The sequence below is a fragment of the Cavia porcellus genome, unplaced genomic scaffold (genome assembly GCF_034190915.1).
Source record: "Cavia porcellus strain 051 isolate PalLab524CR breed Dunkin Hartley unplaced genomic scaffold, mCavPor4.1 scaffold_9, whole genome shotgun sequence".
NCBI lineage: Eukaryota > Metazoa > Chordata > Mammalia > Rodentia > Caviidae > Cavia > Cavia porcellus.
Window position 1 is genome coordinate 91,586,418 of NW_026947492.1, and position 12,456 is coordinate 91,598,873.

Sequence of the window (12,456 nt, forward strand, 5' to 3'; positions counted from 1 at the left end):
GCCTTACCAGGTGGGCAGTGAGTGTTACACCTGTTTTACAGAAGGGATCAAGGCATGGAGAGCTTATGTAACTCAGTTAGAGTTGTCTAGCTGGTAAGAGATGGTGTTGCTGTAGATTCCAGCTCCTTCCCACTCTAAAACCACTACAACAGTTCTTTTCGATCTGAAGGAGTTGCATGTTTCCTTCTTCTCAGTTGTGATGGTTTATCATGATTGATAGCTTGACCGGACTGAGAGACTTCTGAGTGGAGAAGAGATTGGCTCATGGGGGCACCATACTCACCAGTGAATTACGCCAATGATGTTCAAGGCTGAACGTGCATTGGAGGTGGGTCTCTGGGGGCGGGGCGGGTGTGACTTTGGAGGGTATATGTCTCATGACGCTTTCCCTGCACTCTGCTTCCCAGCAGCCATAAACTACAAAGTTTCACTCCACCAGGCCCTTCCACCATGGTCCTTCTGCCTTGGAGCCAGCCGCCATGGACTGAAGCTCCTGCGATGCTGAGCTCTTGCTTCCTTTAGTTGTGACTGTCAGGTATGTGGCTCCAGCAGCATGAAAGCTGACTAACATATCCAGGTTCATAACTGTGAAAATGAAATGGGCTGAAAACATTACAGAATGTCTGTATGCTCCGAGTTCACAGCAACAACAAGGTGTTCAGACACTTCGCATTTTTCACCAACCCCTCCACCTACTGACGGGAAAGGTGAGGGCCATAGACTGTACCGTGTAGCTCTGCTCAGAACCCGAAGGGTCAAATCATCCCAGGTTTCCTCGTTATCTGCAAACTGGAGTTATGAGCCCATGAGAAAATCTCAGTGTTCTTTTTCTCCAATTCAGATGAAAATCGCAAACAGCCCTGAGCTTTGAACAGCAGTAACTATCAGCCCTGGGGTAAGAAGACCTTCTTTTTTTAATTAATTAATTTATTTGTCTGTTTATTTAAGAGAAAAAAAGGACACAGAAAAGAAAAGCAAAAGAGGCAAACCCAAAACAATAACAGTATAGGCTTTCAAAACAAGATGATAGGAATTTAACAGTGGTTGTAATATTGCATATTGTTGCCTTCAAAAGGGTTGCTTAGACTACCAGATAGAGACATGCAAAATTGATCAGATCATATGAGTATTAACTTCTTTTCCAAGAACTAATCAAGTAGTAGTTTAGTCATCTTAGCTATCATATATATATATATATATATATATATATATATGGAGAGAGAGAGAGAGAGAGAGAGAGAGAGAGTATCTTTTTCCTTTTTCTTCCTTCTTTCCTCCTTTCCCCATCCCAGTTACTTTTTCCATTTGAGCACCTTCTTACTCTTACACAATATTTACTGAAGATTTTGTATCTTATTTGCTCTTTTGGTTTCTTATACTAGGGAAACAAATACAGTATTTAAATATGTGAGATTGCTTTATTTCATTCATGAGTATGGTCTCAAGTCTCATCCATTTACCTATAAAAGCCTCGATGCGATCTTTCTTTGTCGCTGAGAAGACCTTCTTGTTCCTCAGGTCCAGCAGCCACTGGCAGCCCCTGTCCACTCTCCACCGCTTTCCTTTGTTCTCTGGCTGCCAGTGCCACTCATGCTGGTCACTGTCGGTGCCAACAGTCTTTGGCACAGCCAGCTCTTAGTGTACCAGCTTGGCCTGCTCTGTGCCAGAGAATAGGCAAGAATATACCATCCATTCAGAGCATGGTGGCACACACCTGTAATCTTAGCTTCATGAGGGGCTGAGACAGGAAAATCTTGAGTTTGAAGGCAGCGGGGCAAACTTAGCAAAGCCATGTTTTAGAATAAAAATTTTAAAAGAGCTGGGGACGTGGTTTAGTTATAAAGCACTTGCATAGCATCTGTGAGACTTCGGGTGCCATCTCCAGTACTGGAAAAAAAGAAATCTAAAATAGTCTTACAGGCTGTAGCATAACAGGGAGCTGTGGGTGGACGACCTCCTAAGGATATGAGGAGGTTGCTTACATGGAAGGAAAAGGTAGGGGTCACACATGAGCAGTGTCAAACTTTGGCGGTGGCAGGAGAGGACTCACACCTGGCCCTGATTAAAGACAGCTGCAGAGGGACGGAATCCTCTGGGACGGACCCATGACCAAAACCAGTGCTCCCCAGAGCAGCCCTGGGTGTCTGATGTAACTGTGCATGGCTGCATGGCATAGGGGCAGGCGGGGAGCCGGGTCCCCGCTCCTGTCCCGTTATGGTCTGGCAGCCTTTAGAGTTAAGCTTCTTGTAGAACTTGCTGAATAGGTGCAGAAAGGGCCCCCGCAGTGCAGAGCGATTACACAGCGCACCTAGGAGCAACGCAGGTTAGAGAGCAAGCTGGGAGCCCAAAGCACCCAGCTGTTCAGGGGGACTGCAGGCGTGGCTTCCAGAGTCAGCACCCGGCTGGGCTAGTGCAGCGGGTGGAAGCCTCCCAGGCTCCAGCTCCAAACCAACAGCCCTCCTTCCCGCCTGCTGGGCCCTCCGTTTCCTTTCATCTGTGCGTACTTTTCTGCTGACGAACACTTTCTCATGGGAGCGGTGTCCCGGTATAAGCAGGGGCGGGAGCTGTGTTTAACCGGCCGGGTAAACGCCGGCTCCTTAGAGCCGCACATGCGCAGTGAGGGCTTCTTCATTGTGCGCTTAGCACAGCGCTCAGGGCTGCGGACGCCAAGCCGTGCGTCCGTCCACCTCTTACCCCGAATTCAGTTTCATGGGTAGCTTGGCTCTTTCTGCTCTTTTCCCCTTAATTCTGAAAACCTTACATGTTTTATAGATAAGAAATCTCCGGCTCAGTAAGAACAAAGAACTTCAATAACTCGCCCCAAAGGCACACGCCAGTCAGAGTGAGAACCAGACTTGTCCAGGCTCAAAGAACTGCCTGACATTGTCTCTTGAGTTCAGCGCACCTGACCCCTCATGGCTCTTTTAACTCCTTTCTCAAAGACCCTATGCTCTTGAGCCCACGCCAATCCCAGAACGGCTGGAGAGTTTCGTGCCCCCGAGGACTATCTTACTGTGGAAATGTCTCCTTGCCTCCAGCAAGGATGCAATTTCTATATTTTTAATCGTTTTTTTTGGGGGGCGGGGGGGATGTACCGGGAATCGAACTCAGGTAGGCTCTGCATCACTCAGCCCTTTAAATAGTTTTAGTCATTTTTCTCTGATTGTAAAGATTATATAAATACATTATAATCACACAATAGAATACCACACACCAGTGAAAATGAAAAGTTTCTACTACACACAAAAACAGGACAGTTTGATAAGTTTTTAATATATATTTGTATACATTTACTTGAATAAATAAAAGAGTTGAAACATTATAGAGAACATCCGATGTGATACTACATATAAGGAGTTCACAAAAGAGTCCCAACTGCTCTATAGTGACAGATGTCAGAATACCGGTTCCTGGGAGTGGGGGATCATTGGGAAGAGCCATGCAGGAACATTCTGGGGCTCTAAACTATCTTTTAGTTCGTGATCCAGATGGTGGTCCTATGTGTGCATAAATACATAGGGAATTTCAAGGCTGTAAGATTTGTGTACTTTTCCATTGGCAGATTAAACTCTGATAAAACATTTAAGACAAGCAAAGCGAAACATGCTCTTTTAAAAAAATGTCAAAAGTAGACAAAATTTTTTTTTGAGACATGGCCTCTATGCAGTTCAGGTGGGCTTTGAACTCACTATGTATCCCAGGCTTGTCTCAAACTGGCAGATAACTTCCTGCCTCGGTCTCCAAAGTGCTGGGATTATATGCATGTGCCACCAAACTCCAACACAATTTTTTTTCTTTTTTTTTTAATTTTATTTAAGGAGAAAAAGAAAAAAAGCAGAAAAAGGGTACAAGTTATACAGAATTTCAGAAAAAAAAATAAACAGTAGGAAATCACTAGTTAATGGATTACATATTATCATCTTAGAAATATTTGTTCAAGTTACAAAACTAAAGCTTATATAGTGGACATTCAAACAGTGAGACCAAACAGTTCTGTTCAATGATCCAACAAAACTCAGTAATATCATTGTCTATCTTATACACTTAAATATACATGCAGTTATATTGTTTAGAGCACTTTCTTTTCCTCTCTTTTGTACAATGACTATTACACATTTTGGGTTTTATTGCTCCCACAGTTCTTATTACTTTTTTTGGAAGACAGTAAAACCAAATGTGACATAACAGAACAGAGTCAGTCAAATCAAAAGGGTGGACATAATAGAAAATGTAAAAACATAATACAAGGTGATCGACAATGGTTACCATAATGCCTCCCGCTATCTCTAATAGAATTGCCTATATCATCAGTTATAATAAAATTGAACAAAACAGTAAAGAATGAAACCAACAAAACCAAAACATTGGAGACATTACAGGTCTTCAAAAGTAGATAATAGTCAACCAGAATGGGCGTCATAATGAATCCCACTATCTTCAGAGCTGTTGCCTACATTTTCGAACCTGGTACTATCAAGCAAAACAGAATAGAGGAACATCAGTCAAAACAAGATGGTGAGAGCAATACAGGGCTTCAAATCAAGTTAATAGTAAATCAAAGTGGGTTACTATAATATATCCTGCTATTTTTTATTTGTTTTACCCTTAAGTAAAAGGATAAAAATAAAAAAGTAAAAATGGAGATTGAGATAAAAGAGGGCATAACAACAAAACAGCGCAGAAAAAAAAACATAACCATTTAAGCAAAATAGTGTTTTACCACAAGATAATCCCGACATAAAAGTAGTTACCATATTGGGGGTTGGGGATTTAGCTCAGCGGCATAAGCGCCTGCCTTGCAAGCAGGCAGTCCTGAGTTCGATCCCTGGTACCGATAAAAAAGGAAAAAGACAAAAAAAAAAAAAAAAAAAAAAGTAGTTACCATATTGTCTCTTTCCTTGAAATCTTTGAGTATAACTTCATATACTGTAGCATCAAATATATCAAAACAATGCAAAACCATTCAAGAGAATGAGAGTATTACAGGGTATTTAGAATCAACTAACAGAAAATGAACAATGGTTTCTGTATAATCTCCTTGTCTATAAAAGTTTTTATTTATACTATCACATATAATAAAATCCAATAAGATACAACATGCTAAGACCAATGGAGACAGAAGAACAAAAGCTTGATGAGACTTCAAAACAAGATGATACTAAATCAGTATTACCTATTAAGACGTCATTTTCTCCAAAATAGCTGTTCCTATCATCCAATCTTCTCTGCCTCATTTCTGTTGAGCTCTTTTTCTGTCATTAGTTGTCAGTTTGTCTTCTTCATTTTGTTTTCTGCTCCACTCATTGTGGCCTCTCTGCCACTATTTCTGGATTCTTTGTATTTTTCTTTTTTAGAATATCCTGCAGTATTCTCTGTAGAGTTGAATTGGTGGTTGCATATTCCCCTAGTTCCTTCTTTATCCTGGAAGCACCTTGTTTTTCCATCGATTTCCAGGGATAGTTGTGCAGGATATATCAATCTTGGCTGGAGGTTATTATCTTTCAAAGCTTGAATTATTTCCCCCCACGCTCTTCGTGATTTGATGGTTTGTGCTGAGAAGTCTGCTGTAATTCTGATGGGTGTTCCCTTGTAAGTGATCTGTTTCTTGTCTCTGGCGGCTTTTAATATTCTGTTCTTATATTGCATTTCTGGTATTTTGATTATTATATGTCTGGGTGTAGCTCTGTTTGGGTTGTAGGTAGCTGGGGTCCTGAATGCTTCATACATCTGAGTATCTTTATCTTTTGCTAAATTAGGAAAATTCTCCTGGATTATTTCTGCAAGTAGCTTTTGTAGTTCATTTGTTTGTGTCCCTACTTCTTCTTTTATGTTCTTAATTCTTAAGTTATAGATCCTCTTATCATCTTCTAGTCTTTGTATTATTGCTGTTTGTTTCTTTGTTATTTTTAAGAAGTTTTTCATTTCATGCTCCCATATTACAAATCTGCCCTGCAGTTCAGATAATCTGTCCTTAGTTTCTTTCAAGCTGTTATGCCAGTTTTCGGTTTCCTGATAATCTTTGAACCTGCTTCACGTATTCTATGCTTTCTCTATTTTCTCCATCAAACAGTTCTCCCCTCTTTTTCTGTTCTTCCGTTCCACCCTCTGTTTTTTCTTGGGTGGTGCTTAGCATTTCTCTAACTATTCTGCTTATTGCTAGCTTCAGGTCATTAATAACTTCATTCCTGAACTCGTCTATGAGGCTCTGGAGATAGCGCTTTATGTCTATTGGTGCCATGTCCGCTATTGCCTGTTTCTCAGGATTGGGGGCCGAGGGGCCTTTCTTGTTGCTCTGCTCTTCCCATATTCTTTGTTCCTTATAAATGCAAGCGTATATAGGAGGCCCAGCTTCCTTCCCTGTTGGCCACAGTCTGATTGAATTGTGCCGGCTAGGTGTTACCGCCCACCGCAGCACACCAGCGAGTTACGGACCAGGCAGTCTATGCAGGGCCTGCCCCTCCAGATCACCTTCAGGTGCTGGGACCTGGGCTGTGCTAGTCTACTGGGTCTCAGCCAGCAGCGTCATGTAGGCTAGGCACTGCTCACCAATCCCGCTTGCGAGGGGGATATGTGACTGAAGTCTCTACAGCACCCTGTTCCGCCAAGTCTGCCCGGTCCCAGAATGTCCTCTTTTGGAGCCTTCTACATCGTGGAAGAGTCCCAGTTTCTCTCACTCACCGCAGGTTGATGCACGGCTCCCCGCCCGTCCTGCTCTCAACTCTGTTCACCGTTTCCCGTTCTCAGAGCTTTCACGGCTGTCTCTCTGCAGAGCCGATTCAGACGCAGCTGCGGCAGCAGGAAACCCAATCGCGGTTTCCAATGGCGCGGGCTCCAGTTTTCACACTGAGGCTTTATCTGTTCCTGTTATAGCACCAGGATTGCATTCCCAGTTGGTTTCTCTCAGCCCAGTTCGTTCTTGGGTCAGCAGGGCATATCTCCTCTCTTGCTTAGGATTCCTCACTCCGCACCATTCCTGGATTCTAAGCTGGGTCTTTCAGAGAGCCTGGGTAGCTGCTGCTATCTGTCCGCCATGTTCTCCCGGAAGTCCACAAATTTTTTTTAATAATCTGTATTTCCACCACCAGGAGGTAGCATAACTAATGCTTTGGTGTGTATTCTTCCAGACCTTTTCATGAGCATTTCCTGTGCAAGGAATCCCCAGCCTAATACCAATCACTGGATGTGCTAACTTATTTAGGAGCCTAATTTCCTGGACATGTCTTTCACTTACCCAGGAAGCCGTGACACAACTAAATTTAATTTGGCCATTTTTAGAAGAGCATGTAACAATTAAAGGCAAATAAATGGAATTAAAATCAAATTGAATACAGCGTTTCAATATGATTTTAAACACAGCGATGAATATGAAATGAAAGATTGGCTTGGAAGGACTCCTGGGAGCCTGAGCACCACCTACTGGCCGTAACCTGTCACGACGGCCGCAAAACCTGCATGTGTGACCTTCCGGTTTAAAACCTCCCAGTATCTCCTTTTTTCTGTTGTTTACACATTTCCCTCCAGAAATTTCCAGAAAAATATTGCTGCTTTAGTGCACTGTGTGGGTATGGGCACTGCAAAGTTCCTAGAACACAGAGGTATCATAATCAATATTCAATAAAAGAATAAAAGGATGGGTTGACACGAGTTTGGTTCCTTTTGGCTCTGTTTGGTTGAACTTCAGACTTGACCACATAGCCTTTGCACTGACCTACTATGTGTTCAGCCTTTTATTAAAAAAAAAATACTTTTAAAAACAGTTTAAAACAGAGTCTTGCTAAATTGCACAGCTGCCCAGGCTGGAATGAGCTTGCCATTCTCCTGCCTTAGCCTCCGGAGCGCTGGGATCCAGGGTGTGGCATCACACCTGGCTTGGATGTACATTCTGGTGCCTCGTTATTAAATAAGGGGATAAGCCCAGCCCTACCTGCCTCGCAGGCCTTCTTGGAAGATGGGTTAGATGATGGCTGGTACAGACGAAGTGAATGTGGAAGAAGATGCCAACCGGATGCCAGGGTCTGTGGGAGCCACAAGATGACCAAGGCCCCTCCAGAGAGGCCCTGTGTCAGAAAGTGTAAAACTTGTGGCGCCGGGGACTCAGCGGGCACCTGATAAATGCTAGCTCATTTATTTCCATTTCCCTTTGCCCTGCCACTCGCCCAGCTCCCAGATCCCTTCCCCAGGGTCTGAGGAGCTAGGAAAGGAGATGTCTTTTCCTGGGCCTGTTCCGGGAGCTGCAGAAGCGGGCAGGACAGGGTGGGACGGAAGACCAAGGGTCAGAGGCAGGGCCGAGCCACGCCCTGGCTGGGTGACCTTGATTGAGCAGGTCAGCTCGCCCGGAACAACACAGAAACCCGTTTCAACAGGACCAGGTGAGGAGGCAAAGAACGCTCAGGCAGATGCTTTGTAAGCTGAAACTCTGCAGCCAGGGAAAGGTGTTGCAACTAATAAAACCCTAGGGGAACTTCGGGACTGCGCCTGACCTGACTCAGCAGAACACTACGGGGCGTGTCACTCTCACGGATCCCGACCTGGCTTCCACCTTAGGGAATCCAGCCCTGCGTGTGCAGCAGCGTGGTCTCGGCCTTGCGGCACGGCGTATGCGTGTCACCCTAGCTGCGCCAGAGGCTGAGACGCAGGAGCAGTTCAGCGCACCTGGAGCAGCTTAATAAAGAAGTAAATAAAGGGCTGCGCGGCAGGAGAGTCAGTCCTGTGCTTGCCTAGCATGCATGTGAGTTCAATCCCCAGTACAAAAAAAAAAAAAAAAATTATTCCTTTCACACTAAGCCTGCAGACCTAGTCATACTGGCTTTTTTAAACTGTAAGTTTCACCCACTTTTTGTTCTAAAGTAAAAGTAGACTTTGCGTCACATGTCTGCTAGATAAATTCAACCTTATTGCTTTCATCACTGATATAGTCTATTAAAGTATTTTTACTAAGTCTATTCCATGTTTACTAAGTCTATTCCATTCCGGCAGGCTTTGTAAAAGATGAACATTTGCACTGCACGTTTATTCTTCCCGGAGGAGTGCCGACTCTTCCCCATAGGGAGTCAGGTAGGAGCCAGGAGACAAGAAGGGGTATCTGATAGGTGGCAGGACTCACGGTGGAGGCGGGCCCTGGAGGATGCAGCCACCCCCACCCTGCAGTGGCAGGAAGGTTTCTAGACCTCACGTTTCTTCCTAAGCACACCATTGGGCCATCTTCTCTGGACTTGGTGATTCTTAACACGTCCATATTGGTCTTCATTCCCGGCAGATGAAAAGATGAAGACTATTGTGGTGGGCCTCGTGATTTCTTGTGCTTCCAGACTAAAAAAAAAAAACCTGCAGGTGGCAGCAGCCAGTCTGTGCTCTTTCTAACCTCATAGCGCCCTCGCTGCCCGCTTGTACCCACATTCACACAGCAAGGACCAATCGCGCTCCTACCATGTGCTGTGCTGGGCTCTGCGGCCCTCTCTTAAATCCTCAGCTCCAAATTCATTCTGGGGTGCAATGCTGTCCCCATCTTGGTGGCTTCTCCTCTGCATCTGCCTCCTTACTCCACTGGCTTCAGACTGCGCACCCAAGGCCCCATGAAAAAGTGCTGAATCCTACGTGGGAGGATGGGACATAGGGCACCAGGTCACAGAGTCTCTCTGCTAACAGCGCACCGCAGTGACAATTTGGGAGTCTCCAGTCTGTAACCAGATGCACCTGTCATTTTGTGCATCCTGCTCCAGGCTTGATGGTGGGAAAAAAAAAAAAATTTAAGTGAGTAAACTGGAAGATATTTGAGTTCTTTGCTAGGTCAAATAGTCTGATTCTTTCCCTGTTAATCCCTAATTCCTGATTACATCTTCTACTGTATTCTAATCTACCTTACAGAGAAACAATAAAATTCACATGAAGAGGAGAAGAAAAGGGGAAAGAGTGTAACATAATGGCACATCTGCAGGAAATCAGCAGCCTGAAACTGAAAAACAAGGGCAAAGCATTACAATTTCAGAATATCCTAATAGTCTTCCTTGCCCAGCACCTGATTTTTTTTTTTTTTTTTTTTTTTTTTTTCTTTTTGGCCCAGACTAATCTTCTTCAGGATTAAGCTCTGTGCTGTCAGGAAGGCTTGAATGAAGGCTTGAATGATGCTTGAATGATTCTACCCTGGGATGGTTTGGGTGATAATCTCTGCAGATGTGTCCGTCTTTCACGCCATCAAAAACTGTTAATACACAGCTATTTGGAAAGGAAGTTCCTTAACCTGGGTCTCTGGCTCCTCACCTGTACATGATGGAGAGTTCTTCCCTGGTCGTTGGCTCTGGAAGGTCTTTGCTTCTATGATCACAGGTGCCTCAACCTGAGAGTCTACATGCAGCTCATAACCAGCAGCAAGCCATATACATATTTTTAAAAAATGAATGCCATCTGATGATTAAACTCAGAAAGAATTATGCAATTAGCAAAGGATGGTGATCACACAACATGTGATTCTAATTGCAGTGCTGTGAATGTTTTACTAAATTAGATAAATATGGGTTTGGAGTCACTCTGATGCACAGACCGAGTTGTAAAGTTAAGGAAAATATAAAAGTTAATTATAAAACAGGAGTGATAAAACATAGGGTGTATGCATGGGACCGATTATGATTATTAACCAAGTAATCATCTCATTCTGCAAGTAGAATGTTGTAGGAGTCCCAGGCCTGTATTCTATTACACAATGAACTTGCTGTGTTTTATAGCACATGAAAAATATACTTCATTTTTACAGAGCACCAGCCATCTAGGGATAGCAGCCTTGGAAGCACCTGGAAGCTGGCTGGCCAGTCTACCTGGTGGGCTGCAGTATATCTCTGGCCCACTAGCATTCCTGCTTTTTCTCCTTGGTATCCAAGTTCAAAACCTTAGTCTGTGCCTCTGTCTTTATTCCTGTTCTATGCACCTAACTAGTTACTGAATCATACCTGATTCTCCCAGTAGCCCAAATTATCCAATGCACATTGCTAAATCTAGAAGTCCACACAGTAGGTCTTATAAAAGGACATGCTACATGCTAGGACCTCCTATGCAAAGGTAAAAGATACTGGAAAGGCAGTGGGAGACTGGTTGGCCTGCAGACTAGTTGGATGTGACTTGTGGGTATGCTGTTAAATCCTTGACAAGTTGGTTCAACGAGTACCCTGGTCTCATCTCTGTCACCTGCTTTCTCAGACTTGCTGCAAGGCTTACAGGAATGATTACAAGCACACATAGAACACCGCCTGGCTCATAATAAACCACAAGTGTTCATTTGCTACTATTTGGTTTTCTCTGCTCATTACTTCAAACATTAGGAAGAGCAAATGTCTACTGTAATCAGTGCACTGCACTGATGACCATAGTGGAGGGACACACACACACACACACACACACACACACACACACACCATCTGCTCTCACTGGGATATGGGAGACATGTGGTCCCCAAAACAATTACAATGAAATAACTTGGGAGATGTTCTGGCAAGGATTACAAAATGCTTGAGGATGGATCATTCTTGAAAAGCAACTGTAGAAAACTTCACTGAAATGGGGCCATGATGAGGTCTGTATTAGAGGGGATGAGATTTTAAAGCGGAGTGGGGAAGTACACGATGCTGCATGAGCAAAGACGCTGAGGTCAGAAGGTCCAAGGCAACCTTTGCTTATTGCAGGAGTGATATAGGCCAGCCTGCATAGGAACCTGGAGGACAGCCTGAGGGGGAAGTGTCTCCATGTCAAACCCGGAGTTCTGACTTTCTCCTGTGAGCCACAGAGTCTCCAGAATGTTTTAAAGAATAAGCTCTAGGACAAAGTTGCATGAAATGGAGATGGACCCTGCAGAGTTGAGCAGACAGGATGGAAAGGGAACACCTGGTGACAAAGGAGGCTGAAAGCCTGCCACACTGGCCCAAAGTGTGGTTGTGCGAGTGCAGAGGCAGGCATAAGGGGATGTTGGGACCCAGTGACAAGACTCAGTGGCCAAGTCGATATCTAAACCAAGAATAAAGATGAGCAGATGACTGAAAGGCTCTGGGCTTGGGCCATAGGAAGAAAACAATGCATGCTGGTCAACCAGACATCCTGATTCCTAGTTACCCAGCATGGAATCCACCAAGGCTCTCCACAACAGGAAGGCAGCTCAGGGTGGAATTTCTGAACACAGGCTAGAGCATCAATGGCTAGGTACCCTCTGCTGGCTTCGTTGCCCCCAGAAAGCTATAACTGCTCCCAAACACTTCCACCTCTGCCTTCTTTGCAAAATGGGATGAGAACATCCCACTTCTCCAGGGAGTCATGAAGATCAAACAGACAGCCCAGCACTGATGTCAAGTCCCTGCCCAGAGTCTGCCACACAAGGAGCTCTAGAAAAGCTTGGGAAAAAAAGACAATCAGTGACCTAAAATGTAGAATCCTAAAATTGAAAATTGCCCTGAAATTCTGGTGGATGTGGTCAGTCTG

General features: G+C 44.3%; 1 long non-coding RNA gene across 1 annotated transcript; it reads right to left on the reverse strand.

Moving 5' to 3' along the window:
• Nucleotides 1-3,260: 3,260 nt before the first annotated feature.
• Nucleotides 3,261-10,428, reverse strand: LOC134477739 (uncharacterized). The gene is made up of 3 exons (XR_010049937.1): nt 10,258-10,428; nt 9,427-9,720; nt 3,261-9,309 (listed from the first exon to the last, which is right to left on the reverse strand). It is a non-coding gene; the product is annotated as an uncharacterized LOC134477739 (long non-coding RNA).
• Nucleotides 10,429-12,456: the final 2,028 nt, after the last annotated feature.